This window comes from Pleurodeles waltl, chromosome 8 (assembly GCF_031143425.1).
Source record: "Pleurodeles waltl isolate 20211129_DDA chromosome 8, aPleWal1.hap1.20221129, whole genome shotgun sequence".
Taxonomy (NCBI): Eukaryota; Metazoa; Chordata; class Amphibia; order Caudata; family Salamandridae; genus Pleurodeles; species Pleurodeles waltl.
In genome coordinates, this window is record NC_090447.1 from 520,295,431 (window position 1) to 520,309,356 (window position 13,926).

Consider the following 13,926-nt stretch of genomic DNA (forward strand, 5'->3'; position numbering starts at 1 on the left):
CCCCTGCAGGGCCCTATTTTCATACTCTAGATGTTTTAAGGGCACTGTAGTACTACCCTAATACCCAAGGGATATGTTCTCAGGACAGGCCTGCCTAAAAGGTTTGGACTGAGTTATATAGTGTCATGTATCACCATCTGTTACCAAAAGTCGAGTAGGTATATTCTGGCTCGAACTAGAGCCTAGTTGTGCATAATAATGCATCAGCTTGTCCTCTCTTGAGCTGTGTTCAAATCAGTGACAATTTTGAGGCAGCACCTAAAGATCAGTCATTACGTTTGTGGGAGCAAATGGGTACTCTAAATTTGAGACGCTGTAAATTTTACCTGAATCAAATATCCCACATTTACTGGGTCAGAAACTGTGTTAAATCTAAATTTCATGAGGCAGCATGTCTCCGCATTAAGACACCTCCTAATACATCAAAATTTACAAACTATACCATTCATTAATTAATTGGGCAACTCAGTAGTTGAGTTCTTGATCAGTGAAAAGTTATATTACAGAATTCTCAATTGACAGAAAAGTCAAGAAAGAATAGGAAAGTCTTCTTGCTCACCCTGCAAAATCTACACAATTCTTGGATAAGAAATAAGTGTTTTGCAGATTCTTTATGGTGTGAGTCAATATAGCATTTGTTCTGCAAATCGGAGCCAATGAAAAATAAATACATTACCTCAACACCTACCTAATGACCCGCTACATGAATAATTATTCCACACCCCCTGATATCATCCGTAGATTTTCTTTTTACAGAACAAGATACATTAACAATATTTTATGTAACTGGATAGGTGTCAGTGAACATGCGAAATACATGGCAGCATGGTGCAAGTTTCAGCTGAACTGGGGAAGTGTTGGGGGAGAAAAAGGGGCGACACAGGATGAGTTAGAGAACTGTTCCATCTTGGTCAAGATGGCGTTTTATGTTCCTTAATAATATAGGTATGGAAGTTTACTAAGATCTTCCGAGGCTTAATCTTATTTGGGGGCCTTTCTAACAGTGTCCCAATGGACTCTCTGGATATTTTTGCAATGACCTCCTCAGATTCTCCTTGTCCTCAGACTCCTCCTTGTTTTTCTTATTATCTCCTCTGGCCTTGCCGCCAAAAGTGGGGGCCGTGACCAGAGGGGAAGGCAGCTCCTATAGTTGAGGTGCTGTAACAAAAGGCATGAGCCTTTGAGACTCGCCGCTAGGTGCTACAGTTCCTGCAGGGGGAGGTGAGAAGCACCTCCACCCAGTACAGGCTTTGTTCCTGGCCACAGAGTGACAAAGGCACTCACCCCATGTGGCCAGAAACTTGTCTGGTTGTGGCTGGCTGGAGGAAACTGGTCAGCCTAGCACTAGGAGTCGGACTGGTATTCCGGGGGCATCTCTAAGATGCCCTTTGGGTGTATTTTTCAATAAGTCCCACACTGGCATCAGTGTGCATTTATTGTGCTGAAAAGTTTAATAACAAACTTCCTAGATTCCAGTGTAGCCATTATGGAACTGTGGAGTTCGTAATTGACAGACTCCCAGACCATATACTCCTTATGGCTACCCTGCACTTAGTGTCTAGGGTTTGGATTAGACACTGTAGATGCACAGTGCTCATGCAGCTGTCCCTCACCTGTGGTATAGTGCACCCTGCCTTAGAGCTGTAAGGCATGCTAGAGGGGTGACTTACTTATGCCACAGGCAGTGGGTTGTGGGCATGGCACTCTGAGGGGAGTTCCGTGTCCAATTACTCATTTTCTCCCCACCAGCACACCCAAGCTGTGAGGCAGTGTGCATGTGCTGAGTGAGGGGTCCCCAGGGTGGCATAATACATGCTGCAGCCCTTAGTGACCTTCCCTGGCCACAGGTCCCTTGGTACCAGGGGTACCATTTACAAGGGACTTATCTGTGTGCCAGGGCTGTGCCAATTGTGGGAACAAAGGTACAGTTTAGGGAAAGAACACTGGTGCTGGGGCCTGGTTAGCAGGGTCCCAGCACACTTTCAATCATAACTGGCATCCACAAAAGGCAAAAAGCTAGGGGGTAACCTTGCCCAGGAAGGCATTTCCTTACAACTGTTGTCTTTATTCTGATTCTAGAGCTGACTCTCTTCGAAGTCAGGCCATCACTTCATTTATTTCAGTTAAGGCTCACATCTGCCTTACATTTCCCCATGTGACTATTCTACTAACTTTCACCATTTCTACAAGTAGGGGTGAGCTTTCTTAATGATTATTAACGAAGGTCTCAAAAGGTAAAAAGGTTACTTGCAATTCTGGTTACATGATGAAGTCAGACTTGAAGTTAAATTTACTATGAAAATGTAATAAGGGACAAACCTAAAGGCAATGAAATGGTTGGAAATTCGCTTGAAATATATCAAAACAGGTATACTTGAGCAGAGCTCAGTGGAGACTCCCTAGCACGAAGCTCAGTTAAGAATCTGAGGGACTGGAGCTTTTCACAGGAGTGTGCTAAAGGGCAAAACAGCCGGATTGGCTGAAACCCAAGTTTGGTCTCCTTTGTTTTTTTAACAGTGACTGATATGTTACAAAATTGAAGCGCCCAGGGCCTTCTTTCTCTTGGTTTAACATGAGATTGCTATTATAACATACTGCGAGACTCCCATCTCAATGACCGGGAATGATCCATGCTTGTGAATCTATGAGAGATTCCAATACTGGAGAGCTACAGTTAGGGGTAAGAAACATATTTTCTTTGATGTGCAGATAAGTATTTGCTGAAACCAGATTTCCACCCATTATCGTTTTTATGCTAGATAGTTTTATCGGTAAAACTGTGTGTCAGTGGGAACGTTTGTGCCATTCCGATGGAAAATGTGCCGTCTGTAAATGTCAGAGCGCTACCACATAATACTTTGGAGATATATTTATTAAGAGTTTTTAATCGTGAACTGAGAAACATTTTTGCCCCCACTCTAATGATGTTATTAGTGAACTAAGAAGCAAGTTAGGGGCCATGTTTATCCCATATGTGAGTGATATTCTTATCATACATGGAGCAAAAGTTGAGTTTGTGAAATTAAAAGCTTTTTTGTACGTCAGCTATGCCGAACTCTCAAACTTGAATGTGCTCTCACATACAGGAATGAAGAAAAAGGTGACTCAGTGAAATAAAATATTTGCCTAAGATCACACAATTTGAGACTGGATAATGGGTCAATTAAATTACATTTAGGTTGAGTAGATTATTCAGGCCAGTAGGCCTGCAAGCCTGATAACATTTTTATGACTTCTTGAGGTGTGAGGTTGCTAGGTACCCTAGACCGGCATCGATTGACCCTAATTTTCTGACTTAGCATCTGACTCCAAAGAGTCGATGATTCAAACTTCCACCACCAAGGTGAACCCCAATTCATATTCCTCAACCCAGCCACCCCCACTTCTCTGAATAAGTATTAAGAAGAATTGAGGCATTTGAGAAACAGATGTTCTTATCCTCCGTCCTAGCCAAGAGGTACAGCATCACCAGTTCATACTTTGTTGATAAACTTGGGCTTTCTGGGACATGGCTGGAGAGATATTGCTGTCACGTCCTGAAGATTTGGAGGCCTCTCTGATTCAAACCATTCATGATGGTCAGGATGTGGCCTAATATGCCATTAGTTCTGGCTTGCATTCTTCTAGTTAGGCAGTCTGCAGGAGTGTGGTGCTCTGCTGCCACGCTTGGACGATGGCTGCAAGTTTCTTTGGAGATGTCAAGCTGTCCCTTTTAGATATGCCTTTTGATTGTTCTTGCTTGTTTGGTGAGAAGGCAGATACAGCCCGGGAACACTTTAAGAATAGCCTGCTCCATGGGCCTTTTGATGTCTGACAGACAGTTTCCCCAGAAATGTTGTTACTTTCAAGGATGCTCCAGAGGGTAGGTATACAGACAGCACTAAGGACCTCTGCCTTCGCACAGGGCATCCCAGTGCTTTTTGGGATGAGGTTCAGCAACACAAAGTGCAGGCCACCAGCGGCATTGATCATCCCAGTCCCCCAGCCTTGCGATGTCAGCCTTTAGGTCACTCTTGCTTGGCCTTGAGTGCCCTGTAGGAGGCTGGATCCAATTCTTTCTGCAATGGTGGCAAAGGAGCACATCTGACATATGCCCTCCAGATCGTTCAATGAGGCTATACCCTTACATTCGTTTTCAACCTACTGCATTTTACACCCACATCTGAGCCAGTTACAAGAAAAACACCTGTCCACTTCTTTTTGTAGGAGATTCAGACTCTCTTCTCCAAAGGTGCCATTGAGAGAGTACTGACCTTGGAAATAGCGACTGGCTGTTACTACCACTATTTCCTCGTACAGAAGAAGGACAAAGGCTTTTGTTCTATTTTAATTTCAAATATTTTTATTAGCTTAATTTTACAGGTAGCATTGCATACCTCCACTGGCTGATGGAGTGCAGTGTTATGCTTCATTGTAAATAAAAATAAAACTTCTCTGTACTAAGGACCCTTACCCATCTGTTCCTCAACATATCTTGGGATCTGTTGAAGGTTCTTGACAGAATTATGTGGCTCAGTCTGTGTATTATTAATTCTAGGATGATATGGAGTGCTCTTAAGTATCTGTGCTGCTGAAGTTCTCTGTAGTCCTTTGCTAAAATGTTAATGTAGAATACCCAGTCCCGTGTCATAGGATTTTTGTTTTTGATCTGTAAACAGTGATTTTCTCCATGGCAACTATGTGCCATATCCTATTTATCTAATCTGTTAGTTCCAGAGGGGATATCTTTCACCATTTCTGTAGGATAGCTTGTGTCGTTGCTGTCGGGGCTATTTTGAATTGTTTATCTCTTAGAGACTTGCACAATCTTCTGTCTATTGTCAGGTGCCCCAGCAGCACTGCCTCCTGGTCTCTCTTCATATCACTATCAAACACTTTTCCTAGCTCTCAGAACCCTTTTACAGTATTTCCTTAATTTGGCACAATGTCATAACAAATTTGTTAATATGCCTGGAGCTCAGCAGTTCCTAAAGAGGGACAATCCGTTGAATTGTTCAATTTTGGCTTTTTCTAAGGAGTCCTATACTTATAGGTAGCCTATTCTGCAACATTGTTTTTCTGTCTGAATTTCAGGCATCTCAGAAAGATTTGCATGCGTATACCACTAGTCCTTTCTGTGTTGCTGACCTATGCATGTGTTTCTAACCATACCATGCATATGATTTCTAACCACAGATTCCTCACCTTAGAATATTCCCCAGGTGTCAGTCTTGAGCAGTACTTCTGCACGCCCGGTAGGTAGCGCCGTTTAGCTCTGCTGAGAAAGCCACATTGCAGTGCCTATATGGGTGCTCTCTGACATAAGTTTGTAATTCTGTGCCAAAAGCATGCATCCGGCTAGCTGCTGTGGTCATTTTTTTTTTCAACTTTTTGTCAACATGTGTAACCTTTGCTTCCAGTGTGGTAAAATGCTGTGTTCCCTGCCAAATCTTCAGGGTAAAAGCCTTGCGGGGATTACCACAGGGAGGTATTTGTGTCCGATCCCCACTTGGTTTGTCTGTGGTACCTGGGGTCAGGTCACGACCCCAAGTCCTGCTCTGAGTGAAAGTCTGTGCACCCGAAGGCAATTTCCAAGCGGGTGATGAAGCTCCTGGAAGCGTGGGAAAAGAAGGCTCAGTGCCACTCCTCGTCCCCTTTATGTACCTGTGAAAGGTTTCAGGGCTGTTCCTCTGGTCGAATGTCTTCCTGTGGTTGATTGCTTTCCTGTTTCAAGGCCTCCTTGCCAAAGTTGGGTAAGTCAGAGCACACAGTCATTATTGAAGCGCCCTTTGACTTCATCTTCTCGACATTGTGCTTTGAGGCCCCGCTCCCACACTCCCAACTATGAATGCTGGCATCATTGCCCGAGTTACCTAGACTGATGCCTATCTGACAACATGCACACATCTTTTGCCCACTGACTCCCTATGGAGTGCTTTCAGGCCCAACGGAGCTGAGTTAGTGTCAGCGGCTTAACCCTCTTCGCCAGCCAAGCCCTCTGGATCCCGATCTGTACCGACACTGCCACCGGTGCCTCCATCCATCTCTGCTCTATCCCTCTTGGCACCCTGGTTCTGCTTTGTGACTATGCCGGTGCCGTCCAGGCCTCAACATTCCCTGGACTTCCACCGCTTAACAGGCCCAATTTTCCTAAATGGGGAGAGGAGAAGGAGGAGGTTTATGGCTCCCCTAGAAGACCCTGATGACCACTGCTGTGAGGAGCTGGGTGACACCTTTGTCTTGAATACCTCCCAAGAGTCTGACACATTTTCCTCCAGGCCAGATTTTGGATGAATGTGCATCTTGTGCTACCATGATGTGGAGGGCAGCGAAAGTTCTTGATCTCCAGCCGTTGATAGTCGAGGGCAAGACCAATATTTTGACAGAGGTGCTTCTACATGGGGCGGGCTCATTTGAACCCATGCTTCACTTTAAGAAGGCCCCACTGACATGCCTCGAGGAGCCTGGGTGAAACCATGCACAATGGGCTCCTATGCACCGAATGAGTTACCAGGGTTCTCAAGATCAGGACCGACAGGGCCTAAGTCATCATAGTGGCCCCAGATTGAGCACTAAAGGTATAGTATCCAGAAATCCTAAGCATGAGTATCTGTCCTCTGGTCAGGCTGTCCCTTCAAGTGGGTCTCCCGTTGCAGCAACAGGTCAGGGTCCTACAGCCTTAAATGCGCTTGCTCCCCCGTCATACATGGAGATTAAGTGGCAACAGTTGAGGGTTTTGATCTCCCTCCTGAAGTTTCTGATGTCATCTTGCAGCCTGGCATCATTCTACTACAACTGTCTACACCTGCCATTAGGATAAATGATTTAATTTGTGTTCCTCCCACCATATGGACCCCTATTGTAAATAGAGCGCCATTAATTGGTCTGTATTAGTGCTGGGATCATTTTACCGTGCCTCGTAGCTAAAATAGTGGTAAGCAGTATAACATCAACATTCATTAAAGAGATTGGCCTATATGATGCGCATATGCTTTTATCTTTACTTGAGAGCAGAACATTTTATAGACAGCAGTGGTGAACCCGTCGTGTCCCTGTGCTTTCCCCAGTTTTAAGTTATGGATTGTTCAGCAGTTTCTATTGGATCATATAATTGTGGTTGCCATTCTCTTGGAAATATTTGATGGAGGTGTACATTTAGATGCTTTTCTATCTGTTCAGTTTCTGTGCTCTCAGGCCCATAGAAAGAGGAATACAGTTGTTTAAATGCTAAACTAATTTCTTTATCTTTTAAAAGCAGGTTTATCTGCTCATTTTAAATACCTTTTAATCTAGTTGATGACATCTGTGCTGTTAATTGTGCTGCTAAGTTTTCCCGCTTTGTTGCCACTGAAGTAAAATTGTTGTTTAATACGCAATAATGTGTATTCCTATTTATCATAGTCTAGAGGTTAACTTGAACTCTTAGGTTTGTAATTGCGTGCTAAGATATATTTGATCCCTAAAGGTTGTTTTGTTTGTGCATTTCAGTTAGTTTAACCTATAGTTCCTCCCTGATCCTTGCTGTATGGCGTTTAATATGGGAGAATACCAACATTAAATTGCCCCTCATCAGTGCTTTGTGTTTCTCACGATGTACCAGTGAGTTTTTCCAGAGAGCAAATTCTTTTTATATTATTGTTTGTGTGTGTGTATATATATATATGTTCGCTGGCATGTGTAGCTGCAGATACACATGCTTTGCACATCCCGCCATCTAGTGTTGGGCTCGGAGTGTTACAAGTTGTTTTTCTTCGAAGAAGTCTTTTCGAGTCACGAGATCGAGGTACTCCTCCCCTTTCGGCTCCATTGCGCATGGGCGTCGACTCCATCTTAGATTGTTTTCTTTCCGCCATCGGGTTCGGACGTGTTCCTTTTCGCTCCGCGTTTCGGTTCGGAAAGATAGTTAGAATCTTGGAAAATTCGACGGTATTGTTTGCGTTCGGTATCGGGTTAGTTACAACATATCGGCACCGAATTTTGAAGAGCTCCGGTGGCCCTTCGGGGTTTTCGATTCCCCGTCGGGGCCTGGTCGGCCCGACCACGTGTCTCTTCAAGGCTAATGGAACGGACCCCATTCCGCTTCTGCCCCAAATGTCACAACAAGTATCCGTATACAGATCAGCATCTGGTCTGTAACTTGTGTTTGTCTCCAGAACACAAGGAAGATACTTGTGAAGCCTGTCGAGCGTTTCGGTCGAGGAAGACATTAAGAGACTGAAGAGCGAGAAGACTACAGATGGCGTGGGCGCCGACAGGACAAAAACACTTGGAGGAGGAGGAAGAAGAAACCTTCTCCATTGAGGACTCGGACGAGGTCGATCCCGAACAGACGCCAAAAACTGTGAGTAAGACGTCGACACACAAAACTCACGGAAAAACCACTAAAGCCCAGGGGGCGCCACCGCCAGCAGGCCATGGCTTAACCCGAAAAATAGGTGACCGACCATCGGCACTGAAAAGGGGCACGCATGTGTCGAAGACTTCCGACTCCGGTCGAGATACCGGCACAGAGCAGACTCGACCCCGAGACAGCGGGTCAGAGCAAGTTCGGCACCGAGAGGGCGGCACCGCAAAGAGTCGGCACCGAGAGACCGGAACGCCAAAAATTAAAAAAGTGTCGTCGGAGCCGAAAAAGACAGCCAAAAAAGTTTCCATTCCGAAACATCCGGCCTCGGAACCGAAAACAGGTTCCTACACAGAGGAACAGGGACTGTCCTCACAAATGCAAGGACATAGGTTCGGACAAGAACTAGAGTCAACGGAGCCAGACTACACTCAGAGAAGGCTCCACATCCAAAAGGACACAGGGAAGATAAGTACTCTTCCCCCAATTAGGATGAAAAGAAGACTAGCCTTTCAAGAAAAAGACAAGCAGCCACAGGCAAAGGTGGCAAGACAAGTAACACCGCCACCATCTCCACCACACTCAACGCACACATCACCGGTAGCCACTCCACCACTGATGCAGTCCCCAACTCATACTGGAATGAGTCAGGATGATCCCGACGCATGGGATCTTTATGATGCGCCAGTATCAGATAACAGCCCGGACTGTTATCCAGCGAGACCATCGCCACCGGAGGACAGTACAGCCTACACACAGGTGGTGTCAAGAGCAGCGGCGTTTCATAATGTCACACTGCATGCAGAGCCGATTGAGGATGACTTCTTATTTAACACACTATCCTCCACACATAGCCAATACCAAAGTCTCCCTATGCTACCTGGAATGCTAAAACACTCCAAACAGGTGTTTCAGGAGCCTGTGAAGGGCAGGGCTATAACTCCAGGGGTGGAGAAGAAATACAAGCCACCGCCAACAGACCCTGTATACATAACGCAGCAAATAACACCAGACTCTGTGGTAGTAGGGGCAGCTCTCAAGAGAGCGAACTCACACACCTCGGGAGACGCACCACCTCCAGACAAGGAGAGTCGCAAGTTCGACGCTGCGGGGAAAAGGGTTGCAGCACAAGCAGCCAACCAATGGCGCATTGCCAACTCTCATACATTGCTGGCGAGATATGATAGGGCTCATTGGGACGAAATGCAACATTTCATTGAACACTTACCCAAAGAGTTCCAAAAAAGGGCACAACAGGTGGTGGAGGAAGGACAGAGCATTTCGAACAATCAAATACGCTCTGCAATGGATGTAGCGGATACAGCTGCTAGGACAGTAAATACAGCAGTGACCATAAGGAGACACGCATGGCTGCGTACATCAGGATTCAAGCCGGAAATACAACAAGCCGTGCTCAATATGCCATTTAACGGACAGCAGTTGTTTGGGCCGGAGGTGGACACTGCTATCGAAAAACTTAAAAAGGACACTGATACGGCCAAAGCCATGGGCGCACTCTACTCCCCACAGAGCAGAGGCACATTTCGTAAAACACAGTTTCGAGGGGGGTTTTGAGGACAAAGCACAGAACCCTCAACCTCACAAACAAGGCCCACTTATCAGAGCCAATATCAGCGGGGAAGTTTTCGGGGACAATATAGAGGGGGCCAATTCCAAAAGAGTAGAGGGAAGTTCCAAAGTCCCAAAACTCCTCAAAACAAGCAGTGACTTCCATGTCACAATTCCCCAACACATAACACCTGTGGGGGGGAGACTAACCAAGTTCTACAAACATTGGGAGGAAATAACAACAGACACTTGGGTCCTAGCAATTATCCAGCATGGTTATTGCATAGAATTTCTCAAATTCCCCCCAAATGTCCCACCGAAAACACACAGTATGTCAAAACAATACATGGATCTTCTAGAACTAGAAATCCAAGCGTTGTTACAAAAAGCTGCAATAGAACTGGTACCAATTCATCAGAGAGGAACAGGAGTTTACTCGCTGTACTTTCTCATACCCAAAAAGGACAAAACTCTAAGACCTATATTAGATCTCAGAACGTTAAATACCTCCATCAAATCAGATCACTTTCACATGGTGACATTACAGGACGTAATCCCATTGCTCAAACAACAAGACTACATGACAACACTAGACCTAAAGGATGCATACTTCCATATACCAATACATCCTTCACACAGAAAGTACTTAAGGTTTGTATTCCAAGGGGTACATTACCAATTCAAAGTGTTGCCATTCAGGATAACAACTGCGCCAAGAGTTTTTACAAAATGCCTGGCAGTAGTAGCTGCACATATCAGGAGGCAGCAAATACATGTGTTCCCCTACCTAGACGATTGGTTAATCAAAACCAACACGCAAGAACGGTGTTCACAACACACAAAGTATGTCATAGAAACCCTCCACAAACTAGGTTTCTCACTCAATTACACAAAGTCACACCTTCAGCCGTGTCAAACACAGCAATACTTGGGAGCAACAATCAACACAACAAAAGGGATTGCCACTCCAAGTCCACAAAGGGTACAGGCATTTCACAATGTAAAACCAGGCCATGTATCCAAAACAGAAGATACAAGTCAAGATGGTGATGAAACTACTAGGCATGATGTCCTCATGCATAGCCATTGTCCCAAACGCAAGGTTGCACATTCGGCCCTTACAACAGTGCCTAGCATCACAATGGTCACAGGCATAGGGTCAACTTCTAGATCTAGTGTTGATAAACCGCCAAACATACACCTCGCTTCAGTGGTAGAACAATATAAATTTAAATCAAGGTTGGCCTTTCCAAGACCCAGTGCCTCAATACGTAATAACAACAGATGCCTCCATCATAGGGTGGGGAGCACACCTCAATCAACACACCATCCAAGGACAATGGGACACTCATCAGAGACAGTTTCACATAAATCACTTAGAACTACTGGCAGTATTTCTAGCGTTGAAGGCATTTCAACCCATAATAAGCTACAAACACATTCTTGTCAAAACAGACAACATGACAACGATGTGTTATCTGAACAAACAGGGAGGAACACACTCCACACCGTTGTGTCTCCTGGCACATAGAATATGGCATTGGGCGATTCACAACCACATTCGCCTAATAGCACAGTATATTCCAGGGATTCAGAATCAGTTAGCAGACAATCTCTCTCGGGATCACCAGCAGATCCACGAATGGGAGATTCACCCCCAAATATTAAACACCTACTTCCAAAAATGGGGAACACCACAAATAGACCTATTTGCAACAAAAGAAAACGCAAAATGCCAAAACTTTGCATCCAGATACCCACAGGATCAGTCTCAGGGCAATGCATTATGGATGAGTTGGTCAGGGATATTTGCATACGCTTTTCCCCCTCTCCCACTCCTTCCATATCTGGTAAACAAATTGAGTCAAAACAAACTCAAACTCATACTAATAGCACCAACTTGGGTAAGACAACCTTGGTACACAACACTACTAGACCTCTCAGTAGTGCCTCATATCAAGCTTCCAAACAGACCAGATCTGTTAACTCAACACAAACAACAGATCAGGCATCCAAATCCAGCATCACTGAATCTAGCAATTTGGCTCCTGAAGTCTTAGAATTCGGACATCTAGACCTTACACAGGAATGTATGGAGGTCATAAAACAAGCAAGGAAACCAACCACAAGACATTGCTATGCAAATAAGTGGAAAAGATTTGTTTATTATTGCCATAATAATCAAATTCAACCATTACACGCATCTGCTAAAGACATCGTAAGCTACTTACTGCATTTACAAAAGTCAAAGCTAGCTTTTTCATCAATTAAAATACATCTTACTGCAATTTCAGCTTATCTGCAAATTACGCACTCAACTTCATTATTTAGGATCCCAGTCATAAAAGCATTTATGGCGGGCCTAAAGAGAATTATTCCACCAAGAACGCCACCAATACCCTTGTGGAACCTTAACATTGTCTTAACATGACTCATGGGTCCTCCTTTTGAACCCATGCACTCATGTGAAATACAATATTTAACATGGAAAGTAGCGTTTCTCATTGCCATCACATCTCTAAGAAGAGTAAGTGAAATACAGGCATTTACCATACAAGAACCCTTTATTCAGATACACAAGCATAAAGTAGTTTTACGAACTAACCCAAAGTTCTTACCAAAAGTCATATCACCGTTTCACTTAAATCAAACAGTAGAACTACCAGTGTTCTTTCCAGAACCAGATTCTGTAGCTGAAAGAGCACTACATACATTAGACATCAAAAGAGCTTTAATGTACTACATTGATAGAACAAAACAAATAAGAAAAACAAAACAACTGTTCGTTACTTTTCAAAAACCTCATACAGGGAATCCAATATCCAAACAAGGCATTGCCAGATGGTTAGTTAATGTATTCAAACCTGTTATCTCAAAGCAAAAAGAGAACTGCCTATAACACCAAAGGCACATTCAACTAGGAAGAAAGGTGCTACTATGGCCTTTCTAGGAAACATTCCAATGACTGAAATATGTAAGGCAGCCACATGGTCTACGCCTCATACATTCACCAAACATTACTGCGTGGATGTGTTAACAACACAACAAGCCACAGTAGGACAAGCAGTACTACGAACTTTATTTCAAACAACTTCAACTCCTACAGGCTGAGCCACCGCTTTTGGGGAGATAACTGCTTACCAGTCTATGCAAAGCATGTGTACCTGCAGCTACACATGCCATTGAACGGAAAATGTCACTTACCCAGTGTACATCTGTTCGTGGCATGAGACGCTGCAGATTCACATGCGCCCTCCCGCCTCCCCGGGAGCCTGTAGCCTTTATAAGTTGATGAAACTTGTAAATTTGTAAATATATACTATTTTTATACACATTATGTACATACATACTGACTCCATTGCATGGGCACTTTTACTATATACACAACTCCTACCTCACCCTCTGCGGGGAAAACAATCTAAGATGGAGTCGACGCCCATGCGCAATGGAGCCGAAAGGGAGGAGTCCCTCGGTCTTGTGACTCGAAAAGACTTCTTCGAAGAAAAACAACTTGTAACACTCCGAGCCCAACTCTCAATTACTTCATTAAGAAGAGTTAGTGAAATCCAAACTTTCACAATTCAAGAACCGTTCATACAAGTACACAAACATAAAGTTGTACTTCGAACAAACCCAAAACTTCTCCCCAAAGTTATATCACTGTTTCATATCAATCAAACAGTGGAACTACCAGTCTTCTTCCCACAGCCAGACTCTGTAGCAGAAAAAGCCCTGCATACATTAGATATTAAAAGAGCCTTAATGTATTACATAGATAGGACAAAATCATTTAGGAAAACCGAACAGTTATTTGTGGCGTTCCAAAAACCACATACTGGTAACCCTATTTCAAAACAAGGGTTAGCAAGATGGATAGTAAAACGCATCCAAACATTTTACCTTAAAGCTAAAAGGCAGCTCTTAGTTACACCTAAAGCACATTCCACACAGAAAAAAGGGGCTACAATGGCTTTTTTAGGAAACATACCAATGGCCAAAATTTGTATAGCAGCCACTTGGTCAACACCGCATAC

At 44.1% G+C, this 13,926-nt stretch overlaps 1 protein-coding gene across 5 annotated transcripts in view; it reads left to right on the forward strand.

Annotated features, from left to right (window-relative positions):
* Nucleotides 1-13,926, forward strand: part of SCML2 (Scm polycomb group protein like 2) — a 685,095-nt gene that overhangs the window by 395,382 nt on the left and 275,787 nt on the right. The gene's annotated exons all lie outside the window — the stretch shown is intronic.